Source organism: Pan paniscus, chromosome 17 (assembly GCF_029289425.2).
Source record: "Pan paniscus chromosome 17, NHGRI_mPanPan1-v2.0_pri, whole genome shotgun sequence".
Classification (NCBI taxonomy): Eukaryota; Metazoa; Chordata; class Mammalia; order Primates; family Hominidae; genus Pan; species Pan paniscus.
Genome location: NC_073266.2, coordinates 65,849,368 through 65,868,091, shown reverse-complemented (window position 1 = coordinate 65,868,091; position 18,724 = coordinate 65,849,368). Strand labels below are relative to the sequence as shown.

The 18,724-nt window shown below is 47.0% G+C and overlaps 1 protein-coding gene across 3 annotated transcripts in view; it reads left to right on the top strand.

The window, feature by feature from the left end:
• The window catches only part of ZBTB7C (zinc finger and BTB domain containing 7C), a 386,078-nt gene that overhangs the window by 71,991 nt on the left and 295,363 nt on the right, over window positions 1-18,724 (top strand). The gene's annotated exons all lie outside the window — the stretch shown is intronic.

Sequence of the window (18,724 nt, the reverse complement as noted above, 5' to 3'; positions counted from 1 at the left end):
AAGGGCCAGTGGCCTGGGGCAGGAGGCCCAAGAGGGTGTGGTAAATTCCTTTTCAGTACAGGCCAGTGTCAGGGTCCCCAGGGTCAGAGCCAAGGGATGGGGAGGAGCAGAACATTAGGACTTCTGGGTGGCCTTGTTCTAAATTAGGCAGAAAGGATAAGTTGAAGAAGGAATCTAGAAAGCTGAGCCCAGCTCTAGGAAGTGGATCAACCAAAGGTGCTAGGTGGGCTCGGAACTGAACTCCTGTCTATATAAGGAAATGGAGAAAGAATTGAGCTCCAGGGTCTCTGGCAAGGGGTAGTCAGGGACTGGCTATGACTGGAGGGGCTGAGCTAGGGAGCTGGCTTAAATATGACCTGTATGTACTGGCCCTAGGCTATCCGCAGACCCCACCTCTCAGTGGGGCAAGTGGTCTGTACTTCTTGGACTTGGTTGGGGACCTGGGCAGGGCTGAAGCTGGGGAGCATCTTTGGGGACTGGGTAGGGGCAGAAAATATCCAATCCTGGAGGTAGGTGGGTGAGGACTTTCAAGTTTGTAGTCTTAGGAGGCTAACGGGCAACATGCCTCCTGATGAAGACCAGAAAGAGCCAAGGACTGGGTCTGTCAAACGCTCTTCTCCTATGTTACCAATGTTTACTGATTACCTGTTGTGCACCGAGCACTGTGCTTACTGCCAGAAATGCAGAGAATGAGCTGCAGTTTGCTTCCACGGGAGGGAGTGTGGAGCCTGGTCAGGCCTCTGGAGGCTTCAAGCTTCTATCTTCAGAAACAGGGACGATACTATCTCACTCATAGACTAGTGGGGAGAATTAAATAAAATAAAACATGTAACACACTTAGGACAGCAGCTGGCACCATAATAAGTGATCGGTACATTTAGCTTGTTTCCGTGATTCTGCTTTTGGAGAAGCTCACAGTCTGGCGGGGGTGAGAGCCAGGAAGGCTGGGAGAAGTGCCTTCTAACTTCCAGGGATTCTGACTGCTAACAGGGTTGGGGGCCTGGGCTTTGAAAACTGGTTATCAGAATTTCTCTGGCCACAGAAAATGTGGTTTTAGGTGGACCCTACCACTCGGAAATGGTGACTGCATTTAAGTGCTTTGGCAGTTGCTGGGCACACAGAAAGACTGGAGGCAGGAGGGGTGGGTCCAGGAATTTAGAGAAGTGTTGAGAAAAAAGGACATTCTCCGAATGCTTGGAGAGTCTTGACTCCTTGTCTTCCAACTCAAGGGGAGGGGTGTGCAAGAAGCCAAGGCAAGACTTGTGACCTGGAGTGAGGTGGCCCAATAGCCACTGGGGTGGGCTTCAGATGCAAACCACGTGTGTCATTTTAAATGTGGTAGTAGCAGCATTTAAAAAAGTAACAATAAGCAAGTGAAATAAATTTTAATGATATATTTCATTTCACTCAGTAGGTCTAACATATTATTTTAACATGTAATCAGCATAAAAATTATGAATGAGATATTTTACATTCTTTTCATACAAAGTGTTTGAAGTCTACAGTGTATTCTGTACTTATAGCACCGTCTCAGTTTGGACCAACCACATTTCAACTTGGCTAGTGGCAACTGTGTTGGATAGCACCAATCTAGACTCTAGAATATCTTGCCAAGGAGCACCCAGGGGCCAGGGGTATCCTGAGCTAGATATCAGGATTTACTATGAAATGTCTATAATGAATCCCTGGGGACATTCTCTTGAATAATAAGAGATATCTTGAATCACTTATTCTAGATGGTGACTTATGTTCTCTGGAACCAGCCCTGACTCCAGGTCTCAGCAACTGGATTCAGGACTCTGCCGCTTGCTGGGTCTAGGACCTTCAGGCGGTTCCTGAAGGTCTCTGAGCCTCAGAAGCTTCCCTGAAATTGGAACTAATAAATTCTATCTTGCTAGGTAACTATGAGGACTAAATAAAATAATGAATAATTGCCCCATGACACTCAATTTCAACAAATAATTCTTTTTATTTTCCTAAATCAAATAAAAACAAATTTGGGTTTTCTTATTGGCTAAGTTTGGCAGAAAGTTTCCTAATTGGCATTTCTGTAGTTCTGTCTCCACTCTCCCTTTGCATGAGAACTGGGCCACTTTGCAGGCCAGCACAAATAAGGAGGGGTGAGGCCTGGGTCTTAGCCCCTGGTGGTGACAGCTGCCTGTGGTGACCCTTTATCCAGACCTGTGTGGTCAGCTGGAGGAGGCAGGCCCCTGCAGCCAGCTGGTGCTCTATCTATGCCAGCTCTGCCACAGGGGAAGCTGGAGTGCCCAGGCCACCATCTCTAGGGGGCCGACAGCACCCAGGCACTGCACTCCAGTGGAGTGAGGGTTGCCAGCCACTCCAGGTCCCAAGTCATCCCACCTCTCTTGGGACCCAACCCAGGGATCCTTCTCTAAAAGCTCCATGTCCTTCATCCCTCTGTCTCCTGCCTCCCAGCCTCAGTCTTTGAAACAAACGCCTGTTCCTACCTTACCATGTCCCCTTGCTTTTCCCAGAAAGAAAAATTCAAATAACTTCCCCTTAGGGTAGGGAGTTCAGATCTTATTGTCACGAAATATGGCTGTTCTTTTTGGGACTGGAGGGAGTACACATTTTATTGTCCTGTGAATGGCAGCTCTGGCCACTGCCCTATGCCCAGCCCCATCTGAAGAATGAGTTAAATAGCTCTCTGGGATTTTTCTGAGCCTCAAATGAGATAGTGTATGTGAAGGTCCTTTATAAAGTTATCAAATGTTATTGAGACTCTTAGTTCCCTACCTGGGGGTGTTTTCTGGTCTGGGAGCTGGATTTGAGGCTGCAGATTTGATTTAAAAGATGCCCCTTCTCTTGGCATCTCATGGCAGATGGTGCTGCCATAGGACTCAACTAGGTGTTCCCACGAGGTGCTCCCCCTAGGTGCTCTATCCCCCGGGGTGAGTGCCTCTGAATTAACCCCTTGCCTCCTGTTCTCCTTTGGGAGAGGGGAAGGATCTGGGTGTTGGTGGCAGCAGTAGGTTTCCCTGACATCTTTACTTTCCCTCAGCCTTTTGTGTGTGTGGGGTCTCTAGCCAATCCTCCTGAGTTTGGAATCCACCTAGATTATTGTGAGAGCTCATAATCCATCCTTCCTGGGACTTGGGAGCATGCCATGGATCTAAGTAAGTCCTGTAGGTCCTCCTTGCCTCCCTGGCTTGGGTCTGGTGAGGATTCTGTGATAGGGAATGGGGGCTCCAGGCAAATCCCATGTCCTCTGGGCCTGGCGTGGAGGAAGTAGGATCAGGAGGTGCAGGTGGGTGACATGAAAAGTAACTGGGCTTAAGCTGCACTGGAATCAGGGCAAAGTCTGCAGGATAAATGGAAATTCTCTGGTCCTGGGCATTGAGACAGTGTTTTCAAGGTTGGGTCCACATTTGACTGTGTGTGGTTGGGTTAATGGGCCTTTGATGCTCGCCGCAGTGGTATTTGGGTCACTCGTGTTGCTGCCTGCTTCTCTAGACTGGAGAGCCCCCGCCCCCTTTAGCAGCTGGCTGCTGCTTCCTGCTGGCTCTCCTGGGCCCTAAGCTCTCAAGGCTGTCACGAATCCTAAAAGAGTCCTTCAAACCAGTGTCACTGTGACTTAACATCTATTTCAAAAGATGATCTATGCCACATTTGGAGGACAATGCAGAGGGGGGTGTCACAAACTCAAGCACATTTGGATAAGGTTATTGACCTGGCTTTTTCTTAGTTTGCTATGTGACCCAGTGCAGTTCTTTTAAGTTCCCCAGACCTTAATGTTCTCCTCTATTAAATGGGCATGAGAGTCTGTACTGCAATGATTTAATCCTGTTTCCAGGTGTACATGCACTCTAAAAGTAAAAGGTGCTGTGGATCTTACTTGCTAAAGATTTGAGAGAATTATGGCAACACTCTTTCCTCACCGAGTCTGGCAGTGTATAAATTCTGTTTCTTTAAAATTAGTCTCTTTATTGCTTCCTGGGAGCCCAGGGGGAACAGCTTCTGCTATATCACCTTAAGTTTTGCAGCAGGGAGAGGAAGAAAGCTACATTGCCCTTGACTGACAACCTTCATATGAGTATTTAACAATTTTAATTTTTCATGATTCTTCTGATAAAAATAGTACCCGACTAAAAACAAATACATTTGTATTTTCCATCTCCTTAATTAGTTTCTAATTTGGGGGTTCTTATTAGCTTAAAATCATCTTGCTGAAATGGTCCTTGGATGAAAAAAAAAGTGAAAACCACAATCAATTCTAGAGAGATCTTACTATTTAATTATGCTGATTGGAGCACTAGAGACCCCTGGTAAAACGAACCTCTCAGAATAAGCTTGATTTGTGTAATTTGGTTTTTAAAAATTTGGGATGCATATTTATCATGTTTGACTATGTGTTGTTGCTCTCCTTGAGATTCTGACTTGTCTTGTAAGAGATGAGGGGAGGAAGCCATGGACTGTTGAGACCCTGGGACTTTAGCTAAGCCCATGGAGTCACTGGTAGGGGCTGGCCTGGAGGGAATACGAGGTCCCTGGCTTGCCTGGTAATTGGAAAATGGCTTTTCTTAAAAAAAAAAAAAAAAGCAAAGGAGAGGTAAAAGGTCACCAAAAAACAGACTAGGAAAGGGTAAACTGATAGAATTTTGGAACTGAATGGTAGGAGAGCATCTTCCATGAAATCCTAGAAAATTAGCAAATCCTGGGTTATAGATGTATTTAGAACCAAATTCTAGAATATAATATAACTTTGGAGACACTGGGAAGACCTAGTTGCTCAAAAAGATGTGCCTCCTGCCATCCAAACCCCCAAATCAATTTATGCTTTGCTACAAGTGGGACAGCCAGCTGCCATGTGAAAGGGAGGACACTGCACCAACCATAATGTTTTCTTGCCATGAAGCTGAAGCTAATGCTGATAAAGTGATAGCTCTAACTACCAATTTATACCCGAGCCAAGGACTTGTGGAAGGCCATCACCAAGTTCAGACCAGGGGGGAGCTTCCCAGGACCAGTAACCTTATTTCTTTCTCTAACGTGACTGATGTTCAGGGGGAAAAGGGGATGAGGAAGAGGGAATTGTTATAGACTTAGAGAATCTTAATAGATGCACCAACCAAATGCAATCGATGAGTCTTGTTTGAATCCTGATTCAAGCCAACCTACTATAGAAGGATATATTAGAGAGAATTGGGTTAAATATTAAGGAATTAGTGTTAATTTTTTAGGATGTGTAATGCTGTGACAGTGTTATATACTGAAGTAAATTCAGACAACATGATATGATGTCTAGAATTTTCTTCAAAATATTGCAGAAAAAAATTTCAGAATAAAAGATTTTAGTGAACAACATACACAAACATTTTGTGTCTCTTTGAACATTTCAGTGATTAAAAAAAGAAGTGGAAATGTTCCTACTAGCTGGCTGAGCCCTGAAATTTCACCATTAGAGCTTTGTTTATCTAGCTTAAGCCTTTCTATGCCAATAATATACAGCTTGTCCTGGGAGCGTGGTTTACCCTTCGGGAAAGTGACAGTACAGAAGAACATTTCCTCAGTATAGAATATGGTAGGGTCACATGCAAAAAGATTTCAGGGTAAGGCAAGTTTGGAGAAGGCTGCACTGAACTAAGCCAAAGAGATTTCTTCAGAGCCTTGGTGATGCTAATATACACTGTACCTCTTGGACGCGGATGGGCTATCGTAATGCAGTGTGCCCCAAAATTATTTGTTATGTGCTTCAAAGGAAATAGAAACTTTGAGTCCCTCCAAGGAAAATCAGAATAAAGTTAGAATCCTGGGTTCCAGAACTGTTTCTGGTTACTCACTAGTCATTGGGCAGCCACTCAGATTCTATGCTGCACGAGCCTCAGTTTTTCTATCTGTAAAATGAACTTAATATCACTTGCCGCCTACCTCACAAGAATGTGACATGGCTTTGTATAGCATAAAGCCCAAGATCGAAGGATAAGTTGTGTGATTATTATTTGGTACCATTTTCTGAGACTTTGGTCCACAAACATTTCTTGGTGGCTCATGCAGCATGGCTCTGTCTGCAAGGTGCCGTCTAAGACACAGAGGTGGGAAGACAAGTTCCCTGTCCTTCAGGAACTCATGATGGAATTGGGGAAGCAATGAAAATACACAGGGATGGGGGCTAGCAAAGCCTTCTGGCCCCCGGGACAAATGAGTGGTTCAGGTTCAGAGGAAAGGGGGATCACTCTTGGCTGGGGTGGTGTGCAAAGGCCACCTGGAGGAGGGAACCCTTGACCTGAAAGTCTGGGGCAGATTTAGATGGGCTCTCCCTTTGTTGGTTATGGATCACTCGGCTGGAACACTGCCCTTGCCTCCGCACGCCCACATTCTGCAGCTGAGCACATAAACCTTGTTTGGATTTCGATGCTATCTGACTTTGGGGCCCAAGTCCTCCCTGTCCGGAGCTGGGGTAGATGCTCCCCCTGCCCAGCCCTCACAGCCACTCCCATCTTCTCTTCCATTCTGTCTCCACCCCCTTTTCTTCTTCCCACCAGGACCCAGCAAGGCTGGGATTACTCATCCTGCCCACACTCACTCAGTCCTGCCCTCTCTTTTCATTTTTTTTTTTTTTAAATACAGAAACCACTGGGACAAAGCAACAAAATATGACTCAGACACCCAAGCCTTCATGTGGAAATGTTTATCATCATCATCATCATCATCATCATCATCATCATCATCATCATCATCATATGACTTCTTAGGGCAGTGAGGGATGACAAACTCTAATGGAAACATTGGAAAAGGCTGGCAGTGGTGACTTGAGTGGAGGTGAGGGGATCTGAGGCACACCATGAAGCTGGCCTGGTTTCTTGGGTGCAGAGAGCTGTTTGGGGGCACTGACTCACCTCACTGAGTGTGCATGGAGTTATTCACGATGTGAACAGCAGGCAAGAGCTCATGCTACCTAAAAGTCCACATCATCCTTTAATTTGTACAGCAGAAATTAAAGAGAAGGCCCTAGAAAAGGATGGCACTGTGGTGGAGACCTCAACAAGTTACATCCCATGCCCAGGTGCCCTGCTGTGGGCCATGCCAGGATTTAAAGACATGCTGGGGCATGCCCTGTCCTCAAGAGCCCTAGACAGAGCTCAGCTCCCTCCGAGCTTGTTAGAAGGCTACGCATAAGCTATTGCCAGTACTGATATTTTGGGAAAGGACTTACTCAGTGCCTGGCACAGAGTTGACCCCCACTGTGGACTAGCACAGCAACCACAGAACCTCAGCTTTGAGCTCAGAGAGCCCTGATGTTGAGTTCTGGCTCTGCCACTCGGGAAAGGTGACACAGTCTCCCTGAGCCTCGCTGTCCACAAGTATAACATGGGGAAAGCAAATCTCCCTCCCGGGATTGTTGTAGGTGCAAAATGAGATGACATGGACAGTTCTTGATCCAGTGAACCCTCAACAACTTTTAGGTTTTGTCCCTCCCCACTCTGCCACTGAGGAATAATAAGACATGGGGCGAGATGCACTGAGCCTCAGCTTCCTTATCTATTAAATGGAAATAGATTGCCTGTCTTACTGACCCTAAGGCGAGAGTTTAATGGACAGTGTCGGTACAAACACTTCAAGGAGTACAAAGAGTCAAACACTAAAGATGCACATATGTGTATTCATATGTGCAAACACACATACATAAACTGCACCCAGAAGACAAAAATCTCAGGGTGGAAAAATGTGTTTGCATTTTGTAGTGCAGGTGGTCTGGGAGGGCGACAGATCAGCACCAACTCTGGACTGGCTTGGGTTGTGCTTTTGGTTGTTTTACTTTCTCAGAGGTTGTTTAGTTTCCTTTCCTTCTGCAGCCCCTCAGCAGAGTGTGGCATGGGGGCAGCAGCAGCGCCTAGCTCTGCCTGTCAGCTTTGCACGCCCCTGAACATGTCACTAATCACTTCTGCAGACACAAAAATGAAGGTTAAAAAGCACCAGCAACAGGGCACAGGGGATCCAACAGGATGATGAGTTAAAGCCTTTCTGCATTGTAAAGTGGTGGTCAAATGGAAGAGGCCGCTGGGCCTTCCAAGCTCAGTGGAATAAGAGATTTAATAATACTTGTTAATTGATCAATGTGTGCCCTGCCATTTTGGCTGCCTTTTGAGGAGATGGTGGTGATTATTTTTATATTAGAGAGAGACTTCTTAAAGAAGCCTTCTCTGACCCTGTGTTGCTTTTATGACTCAGAGAATATATCTTCTTCCAGCCCTGGTGGATAACAGTCAGGTGGCCACTGGGACTGAGACCAGCCATCCATTTACCCACTTATTCTAATTAGTTTTGTAACTCAGCACTCACTCTGGGCTTTGATTTACGGTTAATGGTTCATCTTTAAATGAACACTTGTCTGGAATCTTCCATCAGTCAATGGCTGACTTTTAGGAAGTGGCGGTATTGACCTGGCGGCCATGTAGTGAGTCCTGGAAAGTGAAATTTAATTTTTTTTGTGTGGGGCGGGGGCAGTATTTCCACTGCTTTTTCCCTACCAGGCACATCAAGAACCCTCCTCCCCTAAAAATACACTCATTTTAAGGCTACGTGGTATATGGAAAGAGTACAAGACTGTGAGTCAGGAGATAGGCGTTCCAGCCCAGCTTTGCCATGAGCTCACTGTGTGCTGCCAACCACGAGACCTCCCTGGGCCCCAGGTTCCCATCTGATGGATGGGGCAGGGTTGGGAGGGGGGTTCCTCCCCTAAGCCTCTGACTTACTTTGGACATCATTTGGGCCAGCCCAACCAGGTATATAGTAGATATGCAGTAAATTTGAAAGATCTTTGTTCAAATTACAAAAATAATAACTGCTTTGTATCAGAAAAAAATAACAACATAGAAGTATTTAACTTCTATGAGAGAGTGAAGGAACTTGTGATACCACCCCTCATCACCACAGATCATCACTATCTACAATTTAGGGAATTGCTTTATCTATAGCCGGATCCACATCCGTGTCACTGTCTATATCTCTACTGTTACCATGGATCTGGAAAATAGATACATATTAAACAAAAATGGGATCAAACTAAATATTATGTTCTTCAGCTTGTGTTTTCACTTAATTTCTTTTTTTTTTTTTTTGAGACAGAGTCTCGCTCTGTCCCCCAGGCTGGAGTGCAGTGGCGCAATCTCGGCTCACTGCAAGCTCCACCTCCCGGGTTCATGCCATTCTCCTGCCTCAGCCTCCCAAGTAGCTGGGACTACAGCACCTGCCACCACGCCCGGCTAATTTTCACCGTGTTAGCCAGGATGGTCTTGATCTCCTGACCTCGTGATCCGCCCGCCTCGGCCTCCCAAAGTGCTGGGGTTACAGGCATGAGTCACTACGCCCGGCCTCACTTAATATCTTAAAAAAACTGTTTATATATATGGCCGTAATTCTTTATAACATGGTTTTCTGTAATATGGATATAATTCATTAATCAGACAATTAATTTAACCTCATGTATGGACATCTGGGTGGTAGCAGTAACTTTTAATTGATTTGCTGTTTGGGTGCCCCCCTCCTCCTCCAATAAGGGGTCAGAGAAGAGACGGAGGGGAAGAGCATGTTCGCACAGCTGAAGCCTCCATCCTCAGCTGAGGGCCCTGCCCTCTCTCACCTCCAGCGATTCTTCTCCAAGTACTGTGGCTAAGCAATGCCAGGGTGTAGGGCATTGTACCCCCAGAGCTTTGGCACTAGGGCCAAAGCTGGGATCGAGACTGGGAACAGTGAGGAAGGCCCTGGGAGGGTGGGATGAGCGGTGGATCAAGTGTGCTCATGGCTGTGAGCTGGGGATCAGTGAGTTCACGGCAAAGCTGGGCTGGAACTCCTATCTCCTGACTCACAGCCTTGTGCTCTTTCCATATACCACATGGCCTTAAAATGAGAGTATATTTGTGAATCAAGTATGCTGGTGGGGTCCTGAGAATTTGAACACTGCGCTTAGTACAGTGTGGTTGTTCCTGGAACCACAGGGTATCAGGAGCTGGGATGATGGTGATTCGGGGGTGGGTCATGGAGCAGACGTGGGCATAGCCCTCCAGAGAAGGGCAGGCCTCGAGTGGAACTGGCCTGATTCAGGTCCCAGGCCATCCAGCCTTCCTAATCTTTTCCACGAAGAGACAGAGAGACCAGGCCACTGTGACCAGCCTGAGCAGGCTGCCCGGCAGACCGGGCTTTCTCTGTGCTCTGTTCCCTCCTCCAGGCCAGAGGCTGGTGACTCACCCTCCACTTTCTGGGCTGATGTGAGGGTGGGACCCCAGGCATGGCACCATTTGCATCAATTTTTCTGAGAAGGCAGAAGGGAACAATTTTTGGCTCTTGCACCTGCAGGACTTTGTGTTATTATTGTGTTTCCTCTTGTGTTTAGTTGGATTAGAATTTTTGAATAGGCAAAACATGAAAATCAAATGCTTTTACAGAGGTATACACTAAGATTTCTCACTCTCACCTCTGTCTTTTTCTACTCCATCCCTGCCCCTGTTGTCCCCATAGTGTTTATTTGTGCTAAAACACAGAAATTCAAGTATGTATTCTTAGTTTTCCATTTTACCCTATAAAACATAGCCTATTGAATACTCTGTACTGCAACTTGCTTTTTTATTTCCTTAACTATACATCTTGGAAATACCTCCATATTAGTACAGAGCACTTCTTTAGTTTTCTTTCTTTTTTTTGATTGCTCTGTAGTATTCCACTATATGCATGAACAGAATTTATTTAACCAGTCCCCTATGGAGGGACCGACTTGGGTCATTTCCAATTTTTTTGCTTTTAAAAACAATTCTACAATCCGATGTCAGTCTGAACTATTTTGTTGTATGTGTGTGTGTGTGTTTAATTACAGACCACCCCAAATCTTTTTTAGAAGAAGGTAGAGGCTGGGCATGGTGACTCATGCCTGTAATCCCAGCCCTTTGGAAGGCCAAGGTGGGCAGATCACTTGAGGTCAGGAGTTCGAGACCAGCCTGGCCAACATGGTGAAACCCCCGTCTCTACTAAAAATACAAAAATTAGCTGGCCATGGTAGCACGCACCTGTAATCCCAGCTACTCGAGAGGCTGAGGCAGGATAATTGCTTGAACCCAGGAGGTGGAGGTTGCAGTGAGCTAGGATTGTGCCACTGCACTCCAGAGTTGGTGACAGAGCAAGACTCTATCTCAAAAAAAAAAAAAAAAAAAAAGATGTAGGTAGAGTATGCATTATCTATAAACAGATAAGTGAACAAGACTTTGTTCCCAGGTCCTTATGCTCTGTCCCCCAGCACTTTAACCGAAATGCTTGCCAAGATACAGTGTCCTTTGCTTGCCTTCCTGGGCTGTTAGATAATAGTCTTTGCTGTCATTTCCTGTGGTGGTTTTGGTGAAGACTTATGGGTCCTGAATCCAGTGGTAGGAATGGCTATGGCCTACACTAGTCAAAGGATGGATTCCAGTCCCTGATCTGTTGCTGGTGAACTAGGTGACCCTCCACAAGCCCTTCCTTCACCTGTCATGCAGGTGAGCTACGTGACCTGAGATACTTTCCCATGCTGACATTCCGTGGTTCTACAAGCAACCAAATGATGTTATGCACACTGTTGAAATCCTCAGGCCTTGGATATCAAATCAAAAGTCACTTTCCCAACCTGGGGCCTTGTGCTGGCAATCCTTTACCTCCCTGGGTAGCTGGAGCACTTTCTTCAATGTGAAATCAAAGCTTTGATGAAGCTGGCCTGTATGTGGTAATAAAATGATGCCCATGTGCACATTCCTATTACTCAGTAAGTACATTCATTTGGCTGCAGATTTGTGAAAGCCTTTCATTGCTAGTGCATGAAAAAGGGGTATTTCACACATGTTTCACATTAGCCCTGTGATTTAGCTTCTGAGTGAATAAGAATCAATGCAATGGCCAAATGCCACCAGAGATCCCGTTTATATTGTATTACAGGCTGCTATGGCCCCACCTTTGACTGTGATCTTGTCAGATCTGATAAGGTAATAGTAATAATAACTTAGATTTCCATTATGTGGGCTCTTCCCCTCCAAGGCATTCCTGCTGCATGTGCGCCTTCTTTGTTTTCTATCTGTGCTTGTCCAGGGTGTATCTGAGTCAGCCAGGGTCCTCAAAATGAGTTTCATCTTAGAAAGAGGTCTCAGGATCACTTATCAATTAATCAGTTAGTAGACCAATCAGTCATTCAATCCCATGTTACCATGCACAGCACCTTTCAAACTCAGTGTGGCCAAAGGGAGCTCCCGACATAGTCCCCACAGCCCTGGGAACTGACTCTGTCCTGTAAACAGCTCCATTGTCCTCCTGTCTGCCAACCCTGCTTCTACGCACCCTCTCGCATCACATCCACGGTGGCTCTGCCCGCTCTGTGTGTTAATGCCTCTGGACTCTGCCGCTTCTCTCTGCTCCTGAGTCGTCATGTGGTCCAGCTCACCACCACCTTCCCTGGACCAGCCCAGACAGGTCCCCCGGCGTTTCCTGCCACCATCCCCAGCCCAACCCAGTCTTCACACAGCACACAGGAATTGCTCCGATAAGCATGCTTATCTGAGCATGTCATTCTCTTATTTAAACCCTCTCATAGCCTCTTCTTGCTTTTAGGATAAAGGCAAGAAATTCTTATCAGGGCGTACAAGGTTCTGCTTACCTCATCAGCCTCCTCTAGCATCCTCTTCCCTTTTGGTTTCTCTGCCCTTATGAACTCATCACCTCCCATAGGCCCTAATCCCATCACCCTAGGGATTAGGGTTTCTACATGTGAGTTTTTGGGGTATCCACACATTCAGACCATAGCATCACAGTTGTAAATAGATGTCTCATTTATTTACAGTTGTAAATAGATGTTTAATTCCTAATCCGCCTCCTCACTGGAGGGTAAACTACATGCCTCACTGACACCTGAACCCCAGATCCTGGCTCAGCACATAGTACTCTTTCCCATCTTAGGGTGGTGTGCACACTGCTCTCTTGGGGTGATGGCTTCCCTTGCCTTCTCCGGGTTGACTCCAGCTCACCCATCAGAGAGCAGCTAGATGGTCCATTCCCTGGCCCTCTGGGCTGGGTTGGGCCCCTTTTTACATGCTTCTTAGTCCATTTGGGCTGTGGTAACAATATCATAGACTGAGAGTTCACAAACAACAAATTTGCTGCTCACGATTCTGGAAGCTGGGAGGTCCAAGATCAAGGTGCCAGCAGATTTGGTATCTGGTGAGGACCCACTTTCTCATAGATGGTGCCTTCCCATACCGTCTTCACATGGTGGAAGGGTCAAGGCAGCTCTCTGGGGCCTCTTTTAAAAAGGCACCAATTCTATTCATGAGGCTCTGCCCTTCTGATATTGTCACCTCCCAAAGGCCCTAATCCCATCACTATTGCGATTAGGGTTTCAGCATATGAGTTTTGGGAGTATACATACATTCAGACCATAGCATCACAGTTGTAAATAAATGTCTCATTTATTTACAGTTATAAGTAGATGTTTAATATCTGCCTCTTCACCAGAGGGTAAACTCCACACCTCATTGACAACGGAACTGCTGGATCCTGACTCACTGCACAGCCCACAGTAGGAGCATGTTAAATCATTGGGTGAAGGAAGGTATGAGCAAGCTGTGTCCTAAAGGGGCAGGGAAATACAAAGACTACAGGATCCCCAGTGAACCCTCATTTTGTAGCAGCAAAATCAAAAGAATGGCAAAGTCATAGAACTGCAAAGGACTTTGGTGGTCATCTCAGGCCCACCCTCAGCTTTAAGGGAGGGAGTACAGACCGTGGATAAGACCCACATGGGTGAGACCACAGGCTCTGGAGTCAGACTGCTTTGTCTTGTTGTGTGCTCCTGAGCAAGTTGCCTAACTTCCCCCATGCTCAATTTCTCCAGCTGTAAAATAGGGACAAAGCCTTCCCCAGAGGAATGTTGTGAGGATTATATAAGAAAATCTGCAGAAGGCACTTATCATAGTACCAGCCCTGTACAAATATTGGCCAGAGGGTGACACTGAAGCCCAGAGATGTTAGACCTCCTCACAAGATCATACCATTCCTTAATGCAGAGTCTGGCTTTTTTTTTTAATTGATATTTTGTTTCAATTTTTTATTTCCATAGGTTTTTGGGGAACAGGTGGTTGGTTAAATAAGTATGTTCCTTAGTGGTGATTTGTGAGATGTTGGTGCACTCGAGCAGAATACACTGAACCCAATTTGTAGTGTTTTATCTGTCACCCCTCCCACCCTTTCCCCTGAGTCCCCAACGTCCATTGTATTATTCTTATGCCTTTGCATCCTCACAGCTTAGTTTCCACTTATGAAAGAGAACATATGATGTTTGGTTTTCCATTCCTAAGTTACTTCACTTAGAATAATAGTCTCCAATCCCATCCAGGTTGCTGTGAATGCCATTAATTCATTCCTTTTTATGGCTGAGTAGTATTCCGTCATATATATATACACCACAGTTTCTTTATCCACTCATTGATTGACTGGTATTTGGGTTGGTTCCACATTTTTGCAATTGCGAATTGTGCTGCTATAAACATGCAAGTGCAAGTATCTTTTTTGTATAATGACTTATTTTCCTCGGGGTAGATACCCAGTAGTGGGATTGCTGGATCAAATGGTAGATCTACTGTTAGTTCTTTAAGGAATCTCCACACTGTTTTCCACAGTGGTTGCGCTAGTTTACATTCCCACCAACAGTATAGAAGTGTTCCCTTTTTATCGCATCCACGCCAACATCTATTATGTTTTGATTATCAGAGCTTAGTTTTCTGAACTGGCCACCCACTGAGCTGTCTCTCAGAAGTGCTGACATGGTTCTTGCCCTCCTGAGGTTTCCCGTCACATTGCTATAGCAGAGTGTTTCTTAGCCAGGATAATTTTGCCCACTCTCTTCCAGGGGACATTTGGTGGTGAGGTCTGGGATTGTCCCAGACTTGGGAGGGGAGTGCTGCTGGCATTGAGTAGGTGGAGGTCAGGGATGCTGCTAGACATCCTGCAATGCCTGGGACAGCCTCCCTTCCTCTCCCCACCTGACATAGCAGCCCAGAGTGTCAGTGCTGAGATTGAGAAATCCTGCTTAGGGTTTATAGGAGGGCTATGGGCAAGCCAAGTCCACTGGAAACTAATCTGATGAAGGCCATCGTCTCTAAGGAGGGGCAGGAGGAAGCTAGGAAGCCTCTATCTAGGGAAAATGACCTCTCTTGTTTGGGGCTATGCAGGCATGGAGGCCTGGAGATAGAACTGTGAGGCAGATGTGAATCAAAGGAGCTGTTTGGAGCAAAGATAAAATATAATAGGGGCAGCCTGATCCGCTGTGAATGGGGTCTGGGGAATAAGAGTAATTTCTCTGAGTGTTGGCTTTGCCAGAACCTTACAGACATCAGCATCCACCTCCTCCTTCCATCCCATTTACCAAACAGCCTCCAGCTCATTGGAGATTGAGATGGGGGTGCTTATGCAGAAATGCTGCTCTTGGCTGGGGCGGATCGGCACGCAGCCTGCACCATGCAGCCCATCTGCAGTGGCTCTGTGAGCAGGCTGCTGAGGCCGGCTGCCCTTGGGAGGTGTGAGGACGCAAGGGAAGTGTAAATCACACTCCATCCAGTTTCCCCACCCCTAGCCCAGCACCATTTTCACCTAGGGAAAGTCTAATAAAAATGCATTCCAAGTCCTAGTCCTAAAGGAGCAAGGATGGGGATGGGGAGGAGCTGGGGAGGGGAAGCAGTCCAGTGCAGCTTTGATTGCAGGTATCTGAGCTGCAGGGCTTTTCTGGCCTTAGAATCAGCCTGGGGAAGCTGGTGGTCCTGGATATCCACTCAACTCTCCAGGCTGCGAGGCGGTCCTGCAAAAAGTCCCCAGTTTCCAGCCCATCATGTGAGGTAGGTGGGTACATGCTCTACCCAGCACAGTGCCTGCCAGCTTGGGTACAGTCAGCTCATCTCTGGGCTGAGCAAGCCCTCCAGAGGTGCCTCACATCTGTGGAGGATGCACCAGCCAGGGCTTTGTCTGGGAGAGCAAGTGGCTGAAGGGAGGCTTGTGGCATGACACACCCACAAAGGAGAGGGACAGGGGAGCTAGACCAAGCCACCTGAGCAGTGGTTCCCCACCCTGGACTGCATGTTAGAATCACCTGGAAGCTTTGAGAAAATTCCAGTGCCGAGGCTATTTGCCAGACCTATTATAACAGTCTTGGGGTGAGACTCAGGCACCAATAATTTATGAATTTCTCTAGGTGATTTCAATGGGCAGCTAAGGTAGAGAACAACTGACATAAAACCTAAACCTTCCTGGGCTCTGACAGTCTGGCCACATTGAGGCCTATAATGAGGACACAACAGGACCCCTGGTTGGAGCTCAGGGAGGCAGGCATGGGGCTGGCAGGCCCTGGGTGGGGAAGGATAGTCAGCCCCCTGGCCGCACAGATGGTCAGGGTTTCTGGTCAGGCTGGCTGTAGGACGACTTGGGAAAGAGCATGTGGAATCAGAGGTGGTGGCCGCCTGAGCCGGGATCTGAGAAGCAGGGCCGCAGCTGCCAGTGCACTTCCTGCAGCTGGCAGTGCCCTTCAGAACTGCAAGGGAGGGAAGGAGACAGGAAGTGCCCACTGGGCTTGGCCTCTGATATAGCATTTAGGGTAGATTTTATATTGCATGTCTGGCCTTGGTTGTCAGCCTGGGAGCCCCCAGGAGAGCAGTAGCTGTGTCATCATGATGTCTGGGGTTTGGCCGCTTCTCACCTCTTCCACTGTCATCTCTCAGGTGCTGGCAGCCGTCACCTCTCACCTGGATTAGCACAATAGCCTACTGATTGGCTTCCCAGCCTCTGCCCCCAGTTCTCCTAGGCGCAGCGGCCAGCAGGATCCTCTGACATGTGTCAGATGTTTCCTGCCTTGCTGAGAGCCTTCCAGTGCCCTCTCCCCACCATGTCACTCAGTCAATGCCAAGTCCTCACAGCAGCCTGCAAGAATCAAATGACCTGCTCCATCTTCCCACCTACCCATCTACCCACTTCCCCCTCGCTCCACTCCCGCCACACTGAACCCCCTGTGCTAGCGCATTCTTGCCTGAGGGCCTTGGCCTGGGATGTGCCCTTTGCCTGGAAGCTTGGCCTCCAGAACCCTCATGACCCCTCCTTCTCCTTCTTCTCCAGTTTGCTTGCATGTCCCTTTCTCGGTGAAGCCTTCTCTGCCTGTCTACTTCCTGTCTCCTGAATCTTCCTCATTTCTCTTCCTAACACACTTGGATATCAACATTTTATCTTTTGCTTACTCATCTCCCTGCGCTGGAATGTGAGCTCCCAGAGGCTGGGAATTTTTTTTCTATTCTATTCACTGATATAAACCCACGGCCCAGACAGTTTCTAGCCTGCAACCGTCACTCTGTGTATTTGTTTCTGTTTTTCCTGCTTTTGAACTATTGGTATTTAACGACAATATTTGGCATGTGACAGTCTCTTTATTGGTCTGTGCGTGGGCTGCCTTTATTTAATTATGTATTTACTTGGTTGTTTTTATTAATGTAATAAGCACCCAAGAACCCATTGCCCAAAACAAAGCTAAGATTGGACAAATGCCTACATCCAAACATTCCTGGGCCTCCCACGGCAACCATTTTATTCCACTTATATATATTCCTAAAAACATACATTTTATTATCATTACTTTTAGCCTTGTTCAAAGCCTGTTATGCTGTATGTAATCACTGCAGCCTTTTTCACTTAATAATGTATTCAGATCCACCTACACCATTGCATGTGCCATGCTGCTTTCCTTTTGACTATAAAAAACATGTGTGGAGTGAATGTTTAGCATTACGTCCCCTCATAGTGCCAAGGTCATAATCGTAGCTAACATCGATTAAGTTCTTTCTCTGTGTGAGGCACTCTGCTGAGTGTTTTATTAACCCCATTTAACGGATAGGAAAACTGAGACACAAAAGGTAAGCAGCTGGCCCAGGATCACACCCATATGGCTTAAAGGGGCAGAGGCAGAATTTGAACCCACATAGTGTGTGTGGCTCCAGAAAACTTGCTTCTAACCTTGTACTGCACTGTCTCTCTAAATGAACACCTGAATGAGCTCACACACACACTTTCCCAGACCGCCAGCCCCAGAGGAAGCCCCACCAATTTGGTTACAAATCAAGGTTACACACACATACACACACACACACACACACACAGGCATTCTGGCATCGTTCATGAATACTCGTTAATTGACACAAAATTTATGGTAGGAGAAAGCGACCTTACTCTCTGATGCTTGCTAAGATCTTTCTGTCTCCCATCGCGCTCTGTCCATCTCTCTATTAAAATAAAATGCAGCTGGGCCTTGTGTTTACAGGGGTGGGGGCTCAGAACCTACTCCAGCAGGCTGAGCCCTTGGGCTTGGTTGCCAGGGGAGGGGAACAGGCTGGAACCTGTGACATGTTGGCTCTGGGAAGAAGGGGCCTGCTTGGGGCCCCTCCATACCAGGGACCCAGAAGACAGCGGGAGGCCTCACTCAGGAGTGCCCTTCTTGGGGAGAGACTCTTTGAATATTAGGAACCAATGAAAGTGGTGCGGAGCCTGAGGGCTGGGCACAGGATTCAGCAAACAATAGATGCTGTTGAGAACAATCGCCCCTGCCCCAGGGGGTGTATGCAGCAGGGCCAAGTTCAGGCAAATAAGTGAACACTGTGGAGGCTTTGGGCCCAAGCCCAGTGTTGGGCTCCTGTGAGCTGGGCTGGACCAGAGGGAGGACGTGGACCGCAGA